The 15,074-nt window shown below is 41.4% G+C and overlaps 1 long non-coding RNA gene across 1 annotated transcript; it reads left to right on the forward strand.

Moving 5' to 3' along the window:
• The first annotated feature begins 85 nt into the window (after positions 1 to 85).
• On the forward strand, positions 86 to 14,614 carry LOC133377978 (uncharacterized). The gene is made up of 3 exons (XR_009760822.1): positions 86 to 482; positions 7,447 to 7,641; positions 13,277 to 14,614. It is a non-coding gene; the product is annotated as an uncharacterized LOC133377978 (long non-coding RNA).
• Positions 14,615 to 15,074: the final 460 nt, after the last annotated feature.

Consider the following 15,074-nt stretch of genomic DNA (forward strand, 5'->3'; position numbering starts at 1 on the left):
GCGCGCGCGCTGAGACACAGCTTTCTTTGTCGCGCGAGATTGTAAATATCGGTTAAACTGTTCCTCCCGCCGCCTGGCCCCGACGTCAGGCAGCCATGAACCCCCAAGTCGAAAAAGCTGGCTGTGGCTCTTAAGTAGCTGCTGCGTATGTGTCGCGCCTCTTGTTTTTCTTCACCTTCCTGTGTTATTAACTAATGACAGCGTGTCAACACATTCTGCTCTAAAAGAGCGTGAGGAGCGCGCCCTAACCAGCGTACACACCCACCTTGCCATACAGTGGTTGCTGCCGCCATAAAATTTATGGGACGTCACGCTGGATGCGACCCACAAACTGCTTAAAACGGAGCAATCATATATGTTGTCACTGATTGTGGGACGTCAGATGTATCGAAAGGGGTGCAGTATATAATCCTTTACTTCTCGGATATAGCCTTGGAGTTGCCGCCTAGATGTCAGTGTCACTTCAGTGGAAAGTCCCTAAAGTCAGTAGGATGTTTAAAACAAAAAACTTTTTTTAAAAAATGATAGAAATGACATGCCCTACGCATGGGAGCCCCTGAAGATCCTCTGGAAAGTGCTTTACATATTGCATGAAGATTTACTTTATTTATTTATTTATTTATATCCCTCCTTTCATTCGAGGAGCTCAATGAATGTAGTGTACAAACATGGTTTTCCCCCTTCCCAATTTTATCCTCACAACAACTCTGTAAGGTAGGTTAGGCTAAGAGAGAATGACTGGCCCATTCATGGCCAAGCAGGGATTTGAACCCTGGTCTCCCAGGTCCCAGACCAACACTCTTAACAACTACACTACACTGGATGTAGAGCAGATGGAGATATATTAAAAATAATAATAATAACCTTTCAGCAGAAAGCCAACACTTAAACCAATTAGAAACAAAACACAAGGCCACCAGTAATAATAAAACAGGCTGAATGTTCTGCCCAACTGGTGAACTAGAGAGGATGTATATTATGCACAAATGTTGGAGCAAGTTAGGATAGGTTGCTCCCAAGTTTGACCAAGCTACATACCACCCAGTTATGAAAGTACTTTATAAGGTGAAATGGATATAAAAGTAATACTAATAAATAAGAAATGATAATAATAAACATCTGTCTTCAGCCAGCCTATACCTGATTTGAATTGTGGAAGGTGTGTGTAGTCAGATTTGGAACCATGAAAAAAAAGCAAAGGAAAACAAAAAAGGATCTGGGACACAGCCAAGATATTCAAGGCTACAAACATTAGACTTTACATGTAGGTCCTCAGCAAATCCAGTGTGTGGCTGTGACACGCTTGCCTGGGGTAGTGTGCAGACTCCTGTACTACATTTAGGCTCTGCACACTGAGTTCTCATCTGAGCCATCCTCTGCACCATCCTACTTTTTGTAATAGCATTTTAAATTTGCCAAAGTATTTTAAAGGGTTTTTTTATCCTCACAATACCCCTTTAAAGTATATCATAGTAGATTTTTCAAATCCATAGTGATTACTTAAAAAAGGTAAAGGTGTCCCCGCACTTGTAGTGTGAGTCGTTTCCGACTCAGGGTGACGTCTTGCGACGTTTACTAGGCAGACCATGTATATGGGGTGGGATTGCCAGTTCCTTCCCCGGCCTTTCTTTACCCCCCAGCATATGCCGGGTACTCATTTTACCAACCACGGATGGATGGAAGGCTGAGTGCACCTCGACCCCTTTTACCAAGATTCGACTTCCTCCTTTCGTTGGAATCGAACTCTGGCCGTGAGCAGAGCTTTGGCTACGTTACCGCCGCTTACCACTCTGCACCACAGACTAACAACTTAGTCTCTGGAGACTAACAAATTAATTATGACATAAGATATAAACATCATTGCTAACTGCAATGTTACATCATAAATGTTTTAATTATTACTATTCTTTTATATCTATATCTGTAGAAGTGTTCTAAGTAAAAATTTGAGAGTTCATGTTTCCATCATTTTGGTTCAGCAAATAATATCTTATTGCGCCCTGTGTTTAGGCTAGAATTAGCTGTTATAAAATTTCTGGGACAGATGGTCATAATTAATGAAAGAATGGAAAGTGACGGGATTATTTTGTATTCTTATAATATTATAACATAACAAACATTTACTTCAAAGTAGTTCTGGACTACTGTAATTCATGGAACTGTTGTGAGAATTCTCCGGCATAATTAATTGATCTAAGGATGTAACAAAAAAGAGAAGCTGAATATTGCATGGATCTGATATGAAAATCCTAATATTATACAGTCAAAACTTATAGAATCAGGATGTTATTTATACTGTTTAGGCATGGCTAAAAACAGTGACCATGAATAGCTGTCTTCTTGTTGTTTTTAAAAAATAAGAATATATTATTTTGCTAATGGCAGGAACAATAACTTTACATTGCTGTGCGCTCCCTGAAGTGTTTATTTGTATAGCTGCCAGAGATGAGGTTTACATTTTCATGCAAGTATCTTGCTGAAAAGTGAATACACTATAGTGCTGCTGACCAACATGTTTTGATAATTGACTCAAATTAAATTATAATTTATTACCATTGTTATGCAAGTGTTCTTCCACTTTAAAAAGATCTCCGATGATGATGTATACTTTTCAGGGTTCTGGTAGGTTCAGGAAGAAAGGCCAACAAAAAATAGCCTATAATTCCGTCATTAGAATTTGTTTTCAGTGATCCATGATCACAGTAAGACAAAGATACAACTGCATATTATCTCCAACTAGACCAGGCCCATTTCTATCATATTTATGTTTATCACATTTAGGTCTATGGCATAGCTCACCAATGTACATTCAGAAATGTTTTTTTGTTGTTATGTGCCTTCAAGTCAATTACGAATTATGGCGACCCTATGAATCAGTGACCTCCAATAGCATCTGTCATAAACCACCCTGTTCAGATCTTGTAAATTCAGGTCTGTGGCTTCTTTGATGGAATCAATCCATCTCTTGTATGGCCTTCCTCTTTTTCTACTCCCTTCTGTTTTTCCCAGCATTATGGTATTTTCTAGTGAATCATGCCTTCTCATGATGTGTCCAAAGTATGATAACCTCAGTTTCATCATTTTAGCTTCTAGTGATAGTTCTGGTTTAATTTCTTCTGACACCCAATTATTCGCAGTCCATGGTATGCGCAAAGCTCTTCTCCAACACGACATTTCAAATGAGTTGATTTTCTCATCCATTTTTTCTCTGTCCAACTTTCACATCCATACATAGAGATTGGGAATACCATAGTCTGAATGATCCTGACTTTAGTGTTCAGTGATACATCTTTGCATTTGAGGACCTTTTCTAGTTCTCTCATAGCTGCCCTCCCAAGCCCTAGCCTTCTTCTGATTTCTTGACTATTGTCTCCATTTTGGTTAATGACTGTGCCAAGGTATTGATGATCCTTGACAAGTTCAATGTCCTCATTGTCAACTTTAAAGTTATATAAATCTTCTGTTGTCATTACTTTAGTCTTATTGACGTTCATCTGTAGTCCTGGTTTTGTGCTTTCCTCTAACTTTCATCAGCATTCATTTCAAATCATTACTGGTTTCTGCTAGTACTATGGTATCGTCTGCATATCTTAAATTATTGATATTTCTCCCTCCAATTTTCTTTCATCTTGGTCCAATCCTGCTTTCCATATGATATGTTCTGCATATAGATTAAACAAATAGGGTGATAAAATACACCCCTTTCTCACACCCTTTCCGATTGGGAACCCATCGTTTTCTCCATATTCTGTCCTTACAGTAGCCTCTTGTCCAGAGTATAGGTTGCGCATCAGGTCAATCAGATGCTGTGGCATCTCCATTTCTTTTAAAGCATTCCATAGTTTTTCATGATCCACACAGTCAAAGGCTTTGCTGTAAAGCACAGGGTGATTTTCTTCTGAAATTCCTTGCTCCATTCCATTATCCAGTGTATGTTTGCGATATGATCTCTGATGCCTCTTCCCTTTCTAAATCCAACTTGGACATCTGGCATTTCTCGCTCCATATATGATAAGAGCCTTTGTTGTAGAATCTTGAGCATTACTTTACTTGCATGGGATATTAAGGCAATAGTTTGAAAATTACTGCATTCCCTGAGATCCCCTTTCTTTGGAATTGGGATATAATATTGAACGCTTCCAGTCTGTGGGCCACTGTTTAGTTTTCCATATTTCTTGACAACTTTTTGTCAAAATTTGAACAGATTCATTCTCAGTAGCTTGTAGCAACTCTATTGTTATGCCATCTGTTCCTGGTGCTTTGTTTCTTCCAAGTATTTTAAAAGCAGCTTTCACCTCATATTCTAAAATTTCTGGTTCTTCATCATATGGTTCCTCCATGAATGAATCTGTCATCCTGACATCTCTTCTATAGAGTTCTTCAGTGTATTGCTTCCATCTTTTATTTTATCTCGGTCAGTCAGTGTGTTCCCCTGTTGATTATTCAACATCCCTACTCTTGGTTTAAATTTCCCTTTCATTTCTCTAATCTTTTGGAACAGGGCTCTTGTTCTACCCTTTTTGTTGTCCTCTTCTATTTCTATACAATAACTATTGTAATAGTTCTCTTTGTCCCTACGTACTAGTCGCTGTATTGTTGCATTTAGGGTTCTAACCATTTTTCTATCTCCTTTTCCTTTCGCTTTCCTTCTCTCTTTAACCATTTGAAGAGTATCTTCAGTCATGCATTGAGATCTTTCTCACTTTTTAACTAGAGGTATTGTCTTTTAACATTCCTCCCTGATAACGTCTCTGACTTCACTCCATAGTTCTTCTGGTTCTCCGTCAACTACATTTAAAGCCTCAAATCTGTTCCTTATTTGATCTTTATGTTCTTCTGGGATGTTATTTAAATTGTATTTTGGCATTATGATTGCTTTGTTGCTCTTCTTTAGCTTTACTCTGATTTTCAATACGACCAGTTCATGATCTGTACCGCAGTCTGCTCTTGGTCTTGTTTTCACAGAAAGTATGGAACTTCTCCATCTTCTGCTACCAATTATATAATCAATTTGATTCCTATATTGACCATTTGGTGATGTCCACGTGTACAGTCGTCTTTTCGGTTGCTCAAATAATGTGTTTGGCAAGAAACAAATTATTGGCTTCACAGAATTCAATAAGTCTTTCTCCTGCTTCATTTCTGTCTCCTAAGTCCCATTTCCCCACTATTCCTAATTTTTCTCTGTTCCCTACTTTTGCATTCCAATCCCCCATGATTATCAGCACATCTTGTTTTGGTGTGTGATCAATTTCTTCCTGTACTTCTGCGTAAAATCTCTCCAATTCCTCTTCTGCGTTTGCCGTTGAAGCATAGACTTGGAAGATGGTTATGTTAATAGGTTTCCCATTTAATCTCATTGATATAACTCGCTCAGACCTTACATTGTAGCTCCTAATTGCTCTTGCTACATCACTTCTCACTATTAAAGCAACCCCATTTCTTCTTAATTTCTCATTTCCTGCATAAAATATTTTGTAGTTGCCTGATTGAAAATATCCCATCCCTGTCCATTTTAGTTTGCTCGCATGTAATGTTGATGTGTTCCATTTTTTGCTTGACAATTTCTAACTTTCCCTGGTTCATGCTTCTCACATTCCATGTGTGCGTCATACAACTCTGGACTCTCCTTTTGCATCTGTGTGCATCAGCCTCTGGGCTTCCTTTCAGCTTTGACCCAGCTGCATCATTAGTCTAAGCACTACTCGTACTTGTCCTTTGTTCTTCCCCAGTAGCTCAGTGAGTGCCTTCTGACCTGGGGGTTTCATCTTCCAGCACTATCTCATGTTGCATTTTGATACTCCGTTCATAGGGTTTTCGTGGTAAGAGATATTCAGAGGTGGTTTACCATTGCCTTCCTCTGAGTTTGGAAGCATCTTAGTCTGGTGTTTCACCTTTGACCATTCCGCCTTGGGTAGGGTTGCCATATTGCCTGGATAGCCAGGTTTTACCCGGATTCTATGCATGCCACCCGGCGCCCGGCTAGCCCCTTATGTGGCCCGGATTCCCAGCTTTAATTTTTAAAAAAATTAAGTTTCTAGGTGGTCCGGTTCTCGAGATATACATAAAAACGTCAGCCACCCCCCTCAACTGTTAAATCTTTCTTTAAACAGTACTGTACTATAGCACTTTGTAGCTTTAACCCCGCCCGTTCAGCATTGCAGCCAATCAGGGATTGTGTTTCAGTTTCATTGACCTGAGGCAGTGTCTAGAAAACAAAATGGTGGTTTCAGACACACACACCCAGTTTATCTGAAAATCTCATAAATTGGGTAAGTATATACATTTCAGTTTTTTTTCCTCTTGTGTGCAGGAGTCAGTGCTTGGGCAGTGTTTTGAAAACCTGCTTTTGTAAAACCTAAGAAACATACAGATACTTTGAATGTCTGAGTGCCTGCACCAGTGGAATACTGGAGGAACTTGTAAAACTTGCTGCAACAGTATTTAGAACGGAGCATGTGGTGTGAAAGACTCCTTTTCCTAACATTTTGGCTTCTTGTTTTTCTCCACCCACCACATCTCTGAAATATATCGTATCTGTAATGGTTAACCATACTAAAAAATGTAAATAAGTTTATTTCGGTCAATGACCAGCAAAGGTAACCATACTGCTGCCCTGACTTACTTTATGTTTGTTGCTATTTTGTGTTTTTATTATGTTTTTATATTGATCGTGTATTTTTATTGTTTTTATTATATTTGTAAGCTGTGCTGAGCTCTGTTTTTAACAGCAGAAGGGCAGGATATAAATTCTCTTAATCAATCAATAAATACTCCATAGTGGTGGAAACTAGAGTCTAGGCATTTAGGGCTGAAAATGTTGCTTTTAAAAAAAAGATTTCTCACACCTTTCCCCAGTTTTTGGTGGTAATTCCTAGGCACAAGAACAAAACAACTGGACAATCCAAATATTAATATGCAAATATTTGCATAATATGCAAATAATATGCATAATATGCAAATTAACCTGCCCGGATTTGTGGAACTGGAATATGGCAACCCTAGCCTTGGGTGCCCCTGCTAGGAGTCTAGCCTCTTGGTCTAGACTCCTGACAGCATTGCTGTTAGCTTCTTCAACACTCTCAAACCCCCTCACCACATTAAGGTGTGCATCCTAGAGGGGGCAATCCTGCTCTACTCATTATAATAACTACAGGATAAACAAACTCTTACTTCTTACTGCAGGCAATCAAGGATGCTTCTTTTTTGCTGGCTAGGTAGAGAGCACAAGTGAAACTGAAACTGAAAAGCAGAGCAAAAGAAAGCCCAAGGGGTGGAGTCTAACTCTAACCCAGAATACAAAGTTCTAACATTTAACCCCTCAAGGATCATGTTACTGTATAGGACATTTTTTCTGGATCACTTAAGTAATTATAGGGTGATTATGACTATGTGTGTTTTCTTGGGGGAATGCATTGGGATGCTGACCCATTACTGTTTCTGCAGACAGCCCCCTCCTGGTCCCCTCTGATCCTCCACCACAACAGAGAAGGAAGAGATAGAAGAGGAGGGCCCCCTTGGGCCAATTGATATAGCAGAGGCTCTGCAACAGCTTCTCCAAGCAGGGCCAGACTGCGGAAGAGGAACAGGAAGAGGAAGCACAATATCACAGGACAACAGATATGCTGCAGGCTGTAACAGGTGAAAAATCTGTTTAATTCCCTCCCCATTCTATAGTCTCTTGCTCCATGGTGTGTCACCTCCCTGTTCCTCTTCCTCCCCCATGTCTGGCGCTACTGGAGAGGCTGTTGCTGCAGCCTCTGCTCTACCTATTTCTTCTCTGTGGGGTTGGGGGCAGCATATTGGCAGCACCAGTGAATCCACAGTGTGTGTGAGAGAGAAGGGGAGGGAGAGAAAGAGGGGGGGCTGCGAGGGGTGTGGCTGCCTAAGGAGGTGTGACTTGAAGATTCTGCACTTCTAAATTTGCCACTACACTACTGATTGTGACCATGAAAAATCTACCCTCTTGAGTGGTTCTTGAGTGAGCTGACTTTTGGGGGCTTTTCCAGGCAAGACTTTTGTTGTGCATTCACCTTGCCTTATTTGCTGAATTTTTCAGAGGGCCTATTCTTAAATTAATATTCTTAAAACAAGTTGTCATTGTTTAAATAGAGGCTGTCAATGTCATGTCACTCTTTAAAGACAATTTTAAAAAAACGGGCAAAGCACAGCTCAGGGGGCAGCGAATCTATTTGCCCCACCCTGGCAAAGCCATGCTTTGTTTAAAAAGCCATGTGTTAAACACAAGCTGTCTCACAGATGATCAAACATCTTATTTCTCAATAGCTTAGATTGCTTCTATCTGCTGTTGCCTTGTGCCTTTGTAGTTTGGTGAGTGTCTGGGCTGGAGTGGCAGAACAAACCAAGGTTAAGAAAGGGTTTCAACATCACACCAAGATGTGGTAAAACAGATCAAGTTTCATAAGCCAACAACAAACCATGGCTTCAGATTGTGATTTGTTGGTAGTAACAAACTATAGTTAAGCTACTGGACAGTATTTGGACAATTAAAAAGTGGTTTAATAAACTGATGAGGCTTCAGTTGCCTGTTTAGCACTATGCCCCCACCCTATGACTAACAGAACAAAATATATAGCACACTGAGGCTGCAATCCAATAAACACTTACCTGGAGTGAGTCCCATTGAACCCAAAGGAACTCACTTCTGAATAGATTTGTATTGGATTGCAGCCTAAATAAGTAAGCCTATATAGATATGCTTAATTTGCCTAAGTTATACAGATCACATAAACATGATTTTGCTACCTTAGTGCAGAATGTAGGGTTTTTTTTACAAAGCACATAGTATGGGTATCTCTGTTCAATTTTTTTCCAGTTGTTTTTGTAACCACAGTCACCCTCTTCTCTGTGATGCTCGTATAGAAATGCTCCTTTTCAGCTTGATCACTGTTACTATTTTTCAGAAGTATAGCCCTATTAGTCTGTTGCAGAAAAAGTATTAGAAAGGCTTGTGGCACCAACACCAATACATGTATTATGATATGACATAAGCTTTCATGGTCTGGAGCCCATTAATCCACACAACAAAGATGCTTTGTCAGAAGTAGCATTTGGTGAAGTAGGCTCTAATCTATGAAAGTTAGTGCCACAATCCATCTGAGGACGATCGAACACATGTTAGAGCTGCTGCAGCAGCCTATCACGTGCCAATAAGGGCAGCAAAAAAAGATTTTTATGCTGCCTCTATTGCATCCGCGGAGTGTTGTCCCAGGAGACTGTTCCAAGTGGTCCGGAGCCTGGTCGGTCCAGTTGCTCCGGAACTGATGGAACATGATAAGGTCTCCTGTGACGAGTTTGCTAAACACTTTGCAGATAAAATCGATCGTATTAAAAGTGATATTCCGTACACTGTGGATACAGGGAGTGAGCCAGAGGTGACCAGTGTTGCTCCGGTGACGTGGGATCGGTTCCACCTTCTTCCCTCTGATGAAGTGGACAAGGTGCTTTCAACCCTAAAGCCGACCACCTGCCTACTCGATCCTTGCCCTTCATGGCTCATTATGAGCTGCAGAGATAGACTGGGTGAGAGGATCAAGCTGGTGGTAAATACATCGCTTGAAGAGGGAGTAATGCCATCAGTGCTCAAGGAGGCGATAATAAGACCAATTTTAAAAAAGCCCTCCTTGGACCCTCAAGATCTGAATAACTTTCGCCCAGTCTCAAATGTGCCATTCTTAGGCAAGGCGGTTGAGCGGGTGGTGGCTAAGCAGTTGCAAGCACACTTGGAAGAAGCGGATTATCTGGATCCATTTCAGTCGGGCTTCAGACCGGGGCATGGGACTGAGACAGCCTTGGTCGCCTTGGTAGATGATATGAGGAGGGCGTGGGATAGAGGCGAATGCACCTTCCTTGTCCTCAATCTCTCAGCGGCTTTTGATACCGTTGACCACGCTATCCTCTTTGACCGCCTGCAGGGGTTAGGCATAGGGGGCACTGTATTACAGTGGTTCCATTCCTTCCTCTCTGGGAGATACCAAAGAGTAGCACTGGAGGAAGAGGTTTCGGATCCTTGGCCTCTCACTTGTGGGGTGCCACAGGGTTCTATCCTCTCTCCAATGCTCTTTAACATCTATATAAAGCCGCTGGGGGCAATCATCAGGAGATTTGGGCTGAAGTGTCATCAATATGCGGATGACACGCAGCTCTATCTCTCATTTAAATCTTCACCGAGGTTGGCTGTGGAAACCCTGTCCAAGTGTCTGGAGTCGGTGAGTGGCTGGATGGGAAGGAATAAGCTGAAGCTGGATCCTGACAAAACTGAGGTGCTGTTTGTGGGAGACAAGGGAAGGTTGGGGGATACAGACCTGGTGCTTAACGGGGTACGATTGCCCCGAAAGACCAGGTCCGTAGCCTGGGGGTCATTCTTGACTCCCAGCTGTCCATGGAGGCTCAAATTTCAGCTGTGAGCCGGGCAGTTCTGTATCAACTCCATCTGATACAGAGGCTACGCCCCTACCTTCTCAACCATCTGCTCCCACCGGTGGTACATGCCCTGGTCACCACTCGCCTAGACTACTGTAATGCGCTCTATGTGGGGTTACCCTTGAAAACAGTTCGGAAGTTACAACTGGTACAGAATGCAGCGGCTCGTCTGATCAAAGGCAGCCGCCGGCGAGATCACATCACTCCTGTGTTGAAGGAGTTGCACTGGTTACCGGTTGTTTACCGAGCCCAATTCAAGGTGTTGGTCTTAACCTTTAAAACCCTATATGGTTGTGGCCCAGTTTATCTGAAGGAGCGCCTCCAGCATCGGCAGGGATGCCGCTCCACAAGATCAGCCTCAGAAGACCTTCTCTTGATCCCACCGGTTAAAACAGCTAGACTGGTGAGGACTAGAGAGAGGGCCTTCTCAATAGTGGCCCCCACCCTGTGGAATTCTCTCCCAAATGATCTACGCCATGCCCCATCTATGATGAGCTTCCGCCGGACCCTGAAGACCTGGCTTTTCAGGCAGGCTTTTGGGGCGGGTTAAGTTCTTACTGTTTTAAATATTTAATTGTTTATGTATTGTTTTTACCTTGTACATCGCCCAGAGTGGCTGGATATCCAGCCAGATGGGCGACTAATAAATTTAATAATAAAAAATAAAATAAATAAATCTGTTGATTTTAAGGTGTTCATAAGATTTCGTTTTATTCCTCTTTTGATACAGTATGCAGCTTTAATAAGATACTATTTTCATAGAAACTTGGATTGATATGATAAAGCCATTTGTTTAGGGGTTATAGGCCTTTTTACTTTTAAACTTTTATGATATGCTTTTAGACCATTGCCAGTTCATGCAGCTGCAGGGGGTTAGGATGCTGCAGAGTTGTCCCTCCACTGGGTCTGTCAAGGGGGAGTGACTCCACTATGCCCTCTGACACCAGAAGTATTCCTGCTGGCAGTAGCTGTCATAGGGCCCTGAAAATAGAAAGAGAGAGAGCGGGGTGGCAACTGGTCCACTGGATCCAAAGTCATCCCATTTCCTGACAAGGGGCCCAATCTGGGCCTTTATGCTGCACTAGCCTGGACCTGACACATATTTTTTTTAAAACAAACAAACACGTATTCTATCCTTACCAGCAGATCCTAATTCCACTTACCTCAAGGTATGCCCCCCATTTAATTCAGCAGGACTTTTGAGCAGGCACGGTTAGACTTGTACTATAAGAGATTTCCGTTACAATATATAGGTTGCTATTCCTATGCATACTTACATAGGAGTAAATTACACTAAAGTGAATGAAACTTACTTCCAAGTAGGGATGGAAGGATGTCAATTTTGGTTCTCTCCGTTTCTCATTTTTCCAGTCAAATTCAGATATCCACATTTCTGCAGCAATTTGCAAATTATTTTAAAATTCTCATGAAAATTCACAGCATTCTAGTGCCAATTTCTCCTAATAAACACATTTTTATACACAGTTTTGAGTGTTTTACATATTTTTGCAGTCTCCTAATATTATGCATTTTGTATGTTATTTCCACTCATATATTCTTTTTTATGCACACTTCCCCTTAATATATGCATTTTTGTAACATTGTTTCTCTTGAGAACTGTATCACAAAATTTGGATAATATTAAGTGCAGTTTTGAAGGACTGGTTGCCATATTATTTTGGAAAGTGCAGATTTGATAGATTAGGCTTTAAGTGTGAACTGAATTGAATTTCTCCCCCATCCCTAATTCCAAATAAATATAGAATTGCACTGCATGTCTCTTTTCTGCAGTTTGTATGCATGTGTGAAAGATAGGCATGCAGTTCCATCGTGAATAGTGATGATGTACATTAACTGGGGAAGTATTTCCAAATGACAAGGTATATATGATTTCAAATAACAGAAACAATGCATGTGCTGTGCTGATCTTGTTTTAGCAGGGAGGAAGCAAAATTCTAGGTGTGCTCTATGTTTTTAATTGACTATGCCCACCTTTCCTTAAGTGGTATAGTTTAAGCATAGCAGGCTGAAAACATCCATCTTAAGCAGGCCAAGTTTGGTTTTTCCAACAGCTAGAGTCATTGCTTAAGTAGCAACATATTGTCATCCGTCTGATTTTATATCAAACTGCAGTTTCAGATTCAACTGTTAATGCACCCAGATTAGAAATAGAACATAACCTCCAGTTTGAAACACAAAAGGCTGTCTTCATGATCATATCACATTGACTAATAAAAAGGCTTTGAAATTAATAAATATAAATTTGACATAGATTTCTAGGATGAATACTAAGAGAAATATAATTTTCTAGGTTAGATGCTCTGTAGAAACAGTCGTTTCTACAAGCAATTAGGAACACAGGAAAGAAGCTAAGTAAGAAAAACAGCAACAAACATACAAAAATGTAAGTCTTCATCTTTGGAGATGGCAGATGTTGCCACCGCTCACCTTATGCTCAGAGGCACATGTACCAAATTCTTCCAAGCTACACAGGAAGTAGATTGGACTGTTAAAGACCAACCCAAATGGTGTTTGCATTTTGACCAATTTGTAGGGCAGTACAATATCTGAGAGAGGAGGTCAGGTCTCCTGCTTTCCTGGTGCATTCACTATAGCTGCCCAATTTCCCTGCTTTTTAAAGTTTGATACAAATATCTGTGGGCTATAGATACGTTCTTAAACCACAAGGGTTGTTTTGCCTATTAGTGAATATCTTTCTACAGGAAGATTTCATTACTTTCCTGCCAAGAGAGTACTATAAATAATAATGGCTGATATTTCTAGACTTGCCTTAGGAATCAGAGTGGATATTATGTTCTCTTTTTTTCTGCAGTGCTGCTCAGTTCCAGGAAGTCTAGATGCAATGAAGATAAATCATGCCATTGATTGACAGTATTTATTTCCATAATTTTATGTTTACAACTAATGAATTACAGGCATATGATATCTCTATTACATACAAATTTCTCCTCCCATCACAGTGAACCATGCAGCACCCATGCATAGACCTTGCTGTCTCTCCCTGTAATTATTACTGATGACTGTGGAAACTGCAGGGTCAACAAGGGTAGTGAATGAACCACTGAGAAAGGGATGAGCCAGATCTCAGTAGCAGAATGCATGCATTACACATGTAAGGTGGTCCCACATCCAGTCCTTAGCATCTACAGATTGCAAATAGCACTTAAGAGTAAAACCTCTATCTTTGCTTGGAGGATGGGTGGGAAGCTCCAGCCCACAGGCCTACTGTGGCCCAGCATGGGTTCCATGAGGCTGTTTTCCCCAAAACCATACCCACATGGCCCACAGCTGACATCACATGATATCAGATGTGGGGCAGATGGAAAAGCGACAACCAATGCACATTTGGGGGCATTAAAGTCCACCCCCAATTGTGCATTGGCAAGGGAAGCTGACTGTCACTGCCAATGAACTGAATTGTGGCAAGAGCAAGCCAGCCAGAATTTTCCATGGGGAAACTCCATAGTGAAGCCAATCCAAGAAGAAAGTGCTTAAACTCAGTGCCTATCAGCTGTGCTACAGAGCTGCCAGTCAATCCTTGAAGGAATTTCCAAAGACCTGAGCTGGGCTCTTTGCAAGCCCCTTTCTTCTTGTACCTCACAGGATTCTTTGAAAGCCCTATGTAAAGAGTCCCGTTTGGCTCTTTAAAGCACCCACAATCAGCTGATCAGTGGCACTTCAAAGCACTGGACAGGACTCTTTGCAAGTTCTGCATGGTGCTTTGCAGTCCTGATCATCATGGGGACTGCAAAATGTCCTATCACCTGACATCATTGTGATGTCAGGTGATTTACAGGTAGGTGGTCCCACCCACCAGTTAAATTTGGCCAGAGAGGGGTAGGGGAGTTAAGGATCTGGCCCACCAATTTGCAGAACTCCTGGCAGTTTCAGTAGCTTGTGCTGCGTGAGCTAGATGGACCAATGCTAAGGGAATGTCATATATTTGATGTACAACTGGTTCACCAGTTATGGTCAATCATGAACAGGGTAGCCTGGTCTCAGGTTCATGCTCTAGTGACTCCTGCCTGGACTCCTGCATGTGCATGGGGCTGCCCATGAAGATGATCTGGAAGCTGCAACTAGTGCAGAATGTAGCTACTAGTTGATAAGTGGGATAATCTAATGGGACCTTGTGTCACCAGTCCTTAAAGCACTGCAGTGGCTGCCAATGAGCTACAGGGCCCAGTTCAGGATGTTAGTGCTAGTGTAAATGCCCTACACAGTTTGGGACCCAAGTATTAAAAAGCATGCCTCCTCTAATATCAACCATCTGAGGTCCTATAATCAGCAGAAGCGGCCTTGGTGGTTATGCTGTTGCTGGATGCTGCCTGGTGGCACTGACCCATTCTTGGTGCCAATTTCTTATTTGTGGAATGCCCAGATGTGAGGTACATCTGTTTCTCCCATTATTAACAGTTCAGACAGAATTTTGAAACATTCCTATTCACACAGGCATTTGATGGCTGAAATATACAGTAGTAGGTCCATTTAAATAATGTATGTATCATGTAAGTCTATATAGTTAGAATGTTTTGCCCCCTTCAGAGTTGAAATAAAATGTACTTTGAAAAGACAAGCGTTCCTGTGCCCATTCTCCCCCTCTAGGAAAT

This window comes from Rhineura floridana, chromosome 1 (assembly GCF_030035675.1).
Source record: "Rhineura floridana isolate rRhiFlo1 chromosome 1, rRhiFlo1.hap2, whole genome shotgun sequence".
NCBI classification, from domain to species: Eukaryota; Metazoa; Chordata; class Lepidosauria; order Squamata; family Rhineuridae; genus Rhineura; species Rhineura floridana.